The following is an 8,164-nucleotide window of genomic DNA, read 5'->3' as shown; positions in this document are numbered from 1 at the left end:
CCCCACAACTCTTCAATATTTGCAATTCAGTCTTCGACCCTCTATTTAATTCAATTTCAATCCAAAATAATTTAAGAATATTAGAATTTAAATCGAAACTCTAAATATTCCCAAATTAAATATACTCGAATTAAAATTAATAAATTCGGATTAAATCAAATAATCTCGGGCCTTACATTTCTCCCCCACTAAGACATGAGTTCGTCCTCGAATTCATAAACAGTCTAGATATGCAGTGTGTATACACAAAAGAATAAAGAATAACAGAAAACGGAATAAGAACTCACATAAGTGGAATAGATAAGGAAATCTCTGCCTCATGTCTTCTTCAACTTCCCACGTCGCTTCTTCAACTCCGTGTCGACTCCATTGAATCTTCACCAATGGAATGGTCTTCGTTCGGAGTTGCTTTTTCTTTCTATTGATTATCTGAATCGGCTGTTCAAAATAGATAAGAGTTTCATCTAACTCAGCTTCATCAGGTTGCAAGATATGAGCGTCATCAGATATATACTTTCGAAGCATCGAGACATGAAAGACATCATGTATTCCAGATAAAGACATAGGTAATGCGAGTCGATAAGCAAGATTGCCTATCTTCTCAAGTATCTCATATGGCCCAATATATCGCGGAGATAACTTTCCTCGTTTACCAAATCTGACTGTGCCCCTGAACGGTGAAATCTTCAAGAACACTCTATCTCCTTGTTCGAAAGATAATGGTCGATGTCGAACATTCGCATATCTGGCTTGTCTATGCTGCGCTGCTCTCATTCTCTGCTGTATCAACTTCACCTTCTCAGTCATCTGTCTAATCATATCTAGCCCTAAATCAGGTACCTCAGACACATCATCCCAATATAATGGTGATCGACACTTCTTCCCATACAACTCTTCAAATGGTGTCATCTCTATACTCGTCTGATAACTATTGTTATAAGAAAATTCCACGAGTGGTATAGAATCTTGCCATGTAGTACCAAAATCAAGTACCACAGCTCTCATCATATCATCGAGCATCTGAATAGTTCGTTCAGATTGACCATCAGTTTGAGCATGGTAAGCGGTACTCAAATGTAAGCGCGTACCTAGAGCTTCCTGTAGGCTATGCCAAAAGTGCGAAGTGAATCTTGGATCTCGATCAGATACTATCGACTTTGGCACACCATGTAGTCTTACCTAGGGGTGTTCATCGGTCGGTTCGGTCCGGTTTTTTAACATTTCGGTTCGGTTTTTCGGTTTTCGGTTTTACATATGCCTAATCCGATATCCAAACCATTTTAGTTCGGTTCGGTTCGGTTTTTTTGCAATACGGTTCGGTTTTTTTGGTTTGGTTATTTCGGTTCAAGGCTTTAGTTTTATAAGCATAAAATTTTAAAAATGAAGAACACATTTATAAAACTATAATTCAAGACAAATAGAACAAAATGTTAAAAATGAAATCAAACGTGTAAAACTATCATTTTAATGTTAAAAATGAAGAACACTTTTTTGTGTATTGTGAAGCAGCAAATTCTCGAAGGTCGAAGCAACAGCCAACACGATGTCTTCTTCTCAATTCAAACCGAAGAGTGAAGATTGAAAATGGAAATCTCGATCCTCGAAGCGGCGAAGGACTTGGGCTTTATTGAATATGGAATCAAACATGTAAAACCACTAAATATTATTTTATTATTATTAATCTTTAGTTTAGGACATGTTTGAAAGCATGTGTATAAAATAATATTAAAAAAAAGAAGAATTATGATATATTTCGGTTATTCGGTTATTTTGGATTTTTTTTTAAATCGAAAACCGAACCGAAAAATCGAAATTACGAAAACTTGTAACCGAAACCGGTCAAATAACCGAAAAAACCGAACCAAAAAAACCGAATTTTTTGGTTCGGTCGGTTTTTCCGGTTTTATCCGAAATTTGAACACCCCTAGTCTTACCACTTCTTGAATATAGAGATCTGCCATCTGATCATGACGATAAGTCATTCGGTAGGGAATAGAGCACACAGATTTTGTCAATATGTCAATGATCACCCAAATAGCATCACATCTTCGGGATGATCGTGGAAATTTCGTCACAAAGTCCATGGAAATGTGGTCCCATTTCCATTCAAAAATAGACAAACTCTGTAATAAGCCACCTGGTTTCTTTCTTTCAGCCTTCACCTGTTGCAAATTCAGTCACATCAGACTTTATTTGTTTCCACCAGTACTAATTTTTCAAATCATTGTACATTTTCCTGCCTCCAGGGTGAATACTGAATCGACTATAATGAGCTTCCTTCAAAATATTCTGTCTCAATTCTGAAAGATCGGGAACAACAATTCGGTTATTAACATACAAGATATCATCATCACTAACCTTGTACTCAGACTGATGTCCTGATCTGATCATTTCAATCGACCTCTGAACATTCAAATCAGATTTCTGCGCTTCTTTGATTCGAATCAACAGTTCTGGCTCAGCTGTGATAGCACAAATTCTCTTCGGTCTCCTATCTGTCTCAAATATATATCCAGAAATACAGCAATCTTCAATCAAATTTGATACACCTATAGTAGACAAGGATAAAGCACATACCTTCCTACTTAGGGCATCTGCCGCTGCATTCGATTTCCCTGGATAATATTTGATTTCACAATCAAAATCTTTCAATAAATCGAGCCATCTTCTTTGTCTCATATTAAATTCAGATTGTGAAAACAGATACTTCAAACTCTTGTGATCAGAAAAGATTTCAAACTTTTCATCATATAGATAATGTCGCCAGATCTTTAATACAAAGACAATAGCTGCCAATTCAAGATCATGAATTCGATATCTGACTTCATGTGGTTTCAGTTGTCGAGAAGCATAAGCGACAACATGTCCTTTCTGCATCAAAATACGGGCTAATTGCATCAACACCCCCTGTGAAAAGTCTAAAAAGCATAAAATCCCTTAAGAAATATTAATAGGCTAATGCATCCCTCATTTAATTAAAATGTAGCACATTTCACCCCTATGTTATACAAACTCGGACACATTTATACCCTCTCATAAGGGTTTTATGCTAATTTTTTTAAAACATAGGGTCTAACATGCTATTAATTTTACACAGGGGTTTTATGCCTTTTAGACTTTTCACAGGGGGTGTGGATGCAATTAGCCCTCAAAATACATCTCAAACCTTGGTGAGAAGCATCGCAATAAACAACAAAATCACCAGTACCTGAAGGGATTGTCAAGACTGGTGCTGTAGTCAATCTTTTCTTCAGCTCAAGAAAACTAGATTCACATGCTTCAGACCACACAAAAGGTGCATGTTTCTATGTAAGCTGTGTAATAGGCCTTGCAATAGACGAGAAGTCTCGAATAAATCGACGATAATATCCTGCCAAGACCATGAAACTTCTGATTTCTGGCACAGATGTCGGTCTCTACCAACTGAGCACTGCTTCCACTTTACTTGGATCAACAGAAATACCATCTCCTGATATAATATGACCCAAAAATACCACCTGTTTCAACCAAAACTCACATTTAGATAGTTTAGCATACAGTTTCTCTGCTCTCAATGTCTTCAACACTGTTCTCAAGTGGTCAGCATGATCACACAAATTCTTAGAGTATATCAAAATATCATCAATAAATATGATCACAAAATCATCTAGATACTTTTGAAATACTCTATTCATCAATCCCATAAACACTGCTGGTGCATTTGTTAGACCAAAAGGCATGACTATAAATTCGTAATGGCCATACCTGGTTCTAAATGCAGTCTTAGGGATATCCTCATCTCTTACCCTCAATTGATGATAGCCAGATCGTAAACCAATTTTCGAATATACTGAAAAACCCTGCAATTGATCAAATAAATCATCTATACGAGGTAAAGGATATCGATTCTTTACCATTGCTTTATTCAATTGCCGGTAATCCATACATAATATCATTGATCCGTCTTTCTTTCTCACAAATAATACCGGAGAGCCCCATGGGGAGACACTCGGTCTGATATAACCTTTGGCTAACAGATCTTCAAGATGTTCTTTCAGTTCTTTCAATTCAATTGGTGTCATACGGTAAGGTGCTTTTGATATCGGTTGCATACCTGACATCAATTCTATGCTGAAATCAACCTCTCGAAATGGAGGCAATCCCGGAATCTCATCAGGGAAAACATCAGCGAATTCACTAACCACTGACAAGTCAGCCAATTTCGGGCTAGTTTTCGTCATATCTATTGCATAAATCAGAAATCCTTCTGCTCCTTTCTGCAATAAATCAGTCATAGCAAGAACAGATATCAAAGGAATTCTAGCTCGTGAACCCTTATCATAAAATTTTCACTCATCATCCACCTCCGGCCTGAACCTTACAATCTTCTGAAAACAATCTATTGTGGCTCTGTACTTGGTTAGCATGTCGATACCAATGATACAATCAAAATCAGACAACCCAAACACAATACAATCAATCTCAATCTCATGACCCTCAAACTGCAATGTACAATTTTTGACAGACTTCACTGATATAATTCCTCGTCCCAAAGGAGATGAAATAGACACTACAATAGCTAAGGGTTCAACAGGCAATACATAAAATGCAACAAATTGCTCGGAAATAAATGTATGTGATGCACCAGTATCAAATAAGACATAGGCAGGATAACTAAAAATGAAGCAGTTACCTGCAATCACATCATCTGGTGCAGCTTGTGCTTGCTCTTCAGTCAATGCAAACACTCTAGCCTGTTGCCTCTGCTGCTGGCTCCCAGCTTGACTTCCTCCAGTACGGCTCTGTGATGATGGCTGAGGTTGGAATGAATGCACTGAGGATGCTTGCCTCTCTAGCTGTGTCACTGATCGAGATGATCCAGCACCCTGAGTACTTCCAGAACCTCGCCGTGGCCATACTCTCACAAAATGTCCCGGTTGCTGGCAAATATGACAGGTGCCAAATACTCCTCTACATTGCTCATTGGTGTGACGTCCTCCACATTTGGAATAGTATGCATCAGATGTACCAGAATTCTGTCCCCCTCTGAACTGTCGAGATCTACTTGAACTCGAAGAACTACTACCAGACCTCTTAAACTGCTTGCTCTTTTCCTTAAAGAAATTTTTCTTACCACTACTGCTACCTCCAGAATCAAATCGAGGTGGTGGTGGAATCTGTGGCTGCTCTTGTGGTTGTTTCATTGACTGTGGCACAAACTGTTCTCCTCGTTGCCTCAATATACCTGCTTCAGCTCCTTTTGCACGATTCAAAGCATCAGCAAAGGTCTTCGGTCTTTCCGAGTTTACAAGAGTGAACACATCTGGATTCAAGCCATTTATAAATTGATTGGCTTGAGCTTCATCACTTACAGCGATATGCGGTGAAAACTTCAGTAGACTGGTGAACTTTGCAACATACTCTTCAATATTCATCTGTCCCTGTTGCAAACTTGCAAACTCCGCTTCCTTGTCCTTACGACAAGAAACAGGAAAGAATCGCTGATAGAAAGCAATTTTAAAGACATCCCAAGTAATAATAGTACCTCGTTGTTCAAATGCTCTCTTTGTCGCTATCCACCAACTTTTCGCAAGGCCATGTAGTTGATGAATTATCAGTCTAACCCGACGATCATCTGTATAATCTAGGGACTCGAATAAATGCTCGATGTCCTCTAACCAGTTCTCACAGTCAACAGAATTTTCAGTTCCTTGCAACATTGGTGGTTTGAATGACTGGAATCGTTTCAGAAGTTTCTCCATCGGATTAGCATCACCAAACACATCAGCAGAAGTACTACTCTGTCCAGGTTCAGGTGCTATCACTGGTATCTGTGCATCATTAGTCTGTTCAGGCTGATTTACTACCAATGTCTGTCTAACTCTCGGTGCTGGTCGGGGAGGCATATCTGATAATTAAACAGATTAGTGTACAGTTCATTATCATATCATAACACATTTCTGTTTTAGTCCCTCCTCTGATTAGCACTTTCATGCATAGTCAAGAGATCGAGTTCTGATTCATACTCAGTCCAACATGCTTCCAATCTCAGATAACAAGTAGCATGCAATTCTTAAAGCTGTAAATCATTTCAGATAATAAACATGCTTCAAGAATAAATAGACAATCAGACTAGAAGACTCGATCTACCCCGCTCATCTATTCTTAGTCCGAGAAACTTAAGCTCTAATACCACCTGTTGTGGGGCCTCAGGTTATTAATCTCAAATCTAAAAGGGCAATTAATGAATAAAAATCATTAATAAACAAGGAAGGATTAAGGATCAAACCAATTTTTTTTTTTTAAAACGAGCGCGGGTGCGCCCTATGCCTAGCGCCCTTGCACCCAACCTGGCAGAACTTTTGTTCTGCCAGGGCACGGGTGCGCCCTGGACCGGCGCTCTCGCGCTCAACCTGGTAGAACTTTTGTTCTACCAGGGCGCGGGTGCTCCCGGGCGAGTACGGGTGCGCTCAATCGACCAGAAAAATTCCCAACAAGATTTCTTTTGCTGTCAAAGCGTGAACAGTCAATACAAATTATCTCAAATCAATACAAAACATGGTTGAATAATTCCCAAACATGCATATAACATATCTAAAGGTTTCAAGCATAACTGCATGTAATTCTTACATCAAACAAGATGTTTCGAAGTGATAAACAACCAAGTTTTATACAACTATTGCAAAAGTATTTCAAACTACAACAACCCAAGTTTTCTAACATGATTGTTGTTGTCTAAATTATCTATCATCAGCTACAACCCGAGTCCAAAATTGCTAAACTCTCTCCCAAGCTATCAATGTCGTCTTTGACCAGCTCCTGCCCCCTCTGTTGCCATGCACACATACAAAACAAAGCAACAACCGGATAAACTCCGGTAAGAAATCATTCTTAGTATAATCGACATATAAAGCGTTAAATAAACACATCAACTCTATTCATAATCAACTCAACAATAGAGTAAATAACGCATATATCGATCTAAAATTGATTCATAAAACGTCATTGTCATCAAGATTAGTAAACGATCTTGACATGGATATCCATCTATCGTAGTCATTCTTGACTCGAAAATAAGTCCGCCTCAGACCTTGGCATAGAATCAATTCAATAACATATCATATCGTAATCATATCGACTCAAACTCAAAGATCCACTACCTGAGATGGATCGACAACATCAAAATCAAATCAAAAGATAAACAAGTATGTGATTTTGGCGGGACAACTCAAGAAGCGTCATTCTCGAGTTTCAAATCCCTAACTCGCGATGTCGTCATTATACCTTCGTATATCTCAGTTCTGAATTTTTTAATCTGAAATATAACAATCAAAATACTCATATCAAACTTTGTTCAAGTCTATCATATCAAATTCGATTCAAGATCATCAATATAACTTCAATCAAACTCATTTCAACCTCAAACAAACTTTTTCGGTTCAAAGTCGGACTTCTCGAGTTGATTGAGCTTGAAACTAATAAGAAATGTAACGATTATGATGAAGAAACATTAGTATACAATCACAAGATCCTCAGCTCAATCATAGGCTATCAAAACAGTCTCAAGTCACGATTCGACGGCGTAGCGATTGAAAATCGGTAACCGACGAAATATCGAAATCATTTCTAACTTCATATACGCTTCATCACATACTAAACCAGCAAAACATCATTCACATCATCTTATCAGTGGCTATAACAATCAATATACATGCTGGAATCATAATTGAATACAATTAACACAAACTCTTCAATCCGGTTTCGATATCGAATCATATAAATGTAGAAAAACATGATCAAAGTGTAAAATCTTATCTCTGCTCATATACTGATCTCGAAACCTATAATAACACATCATAATACTTACACGAGATCGAAACCCTCGTCACAAGGATTCTAGAACACTTTTCGGAATCGAAATCGGACAATCGAATCAAAAGTTACGACAATTTGAAAATCGAGAAATCACAAGAAAACAAAGGGTATCAGATTGCTTCTGCAAATTTATGAATTCAATATTATGATGCACGTGTACATGCTGAATAATCAATATAATCTGATAAATTTCAAGCCAAATGTCGTTTAGCCCCTCAACTCTTCAATATTTGCAATTCAGTCCTCGACCTTTATTTAATTCAATTTCAATCCAAAATAATTTAAGAATATTAGAATTTAAATCGAAACT

This window comes from Henckelia pumila, chromosome 3, assembly GCF_033568475.1.
Source record: "Henckelia pumila isolate YLH828 chromosome 3, ASM3356847v2, whole genome shotgun sequence".
NCBI classification, from domain to species: domain Eukaryota; kingdom Viridiplantae; phylum Streptophyta; class Magnoliopsida; order Lamiales; family Gesneriaceae; genus Henckelia; species Henckelia pumila.
This window is presented reverse-complemented; position numbering follows the sequence as displayed.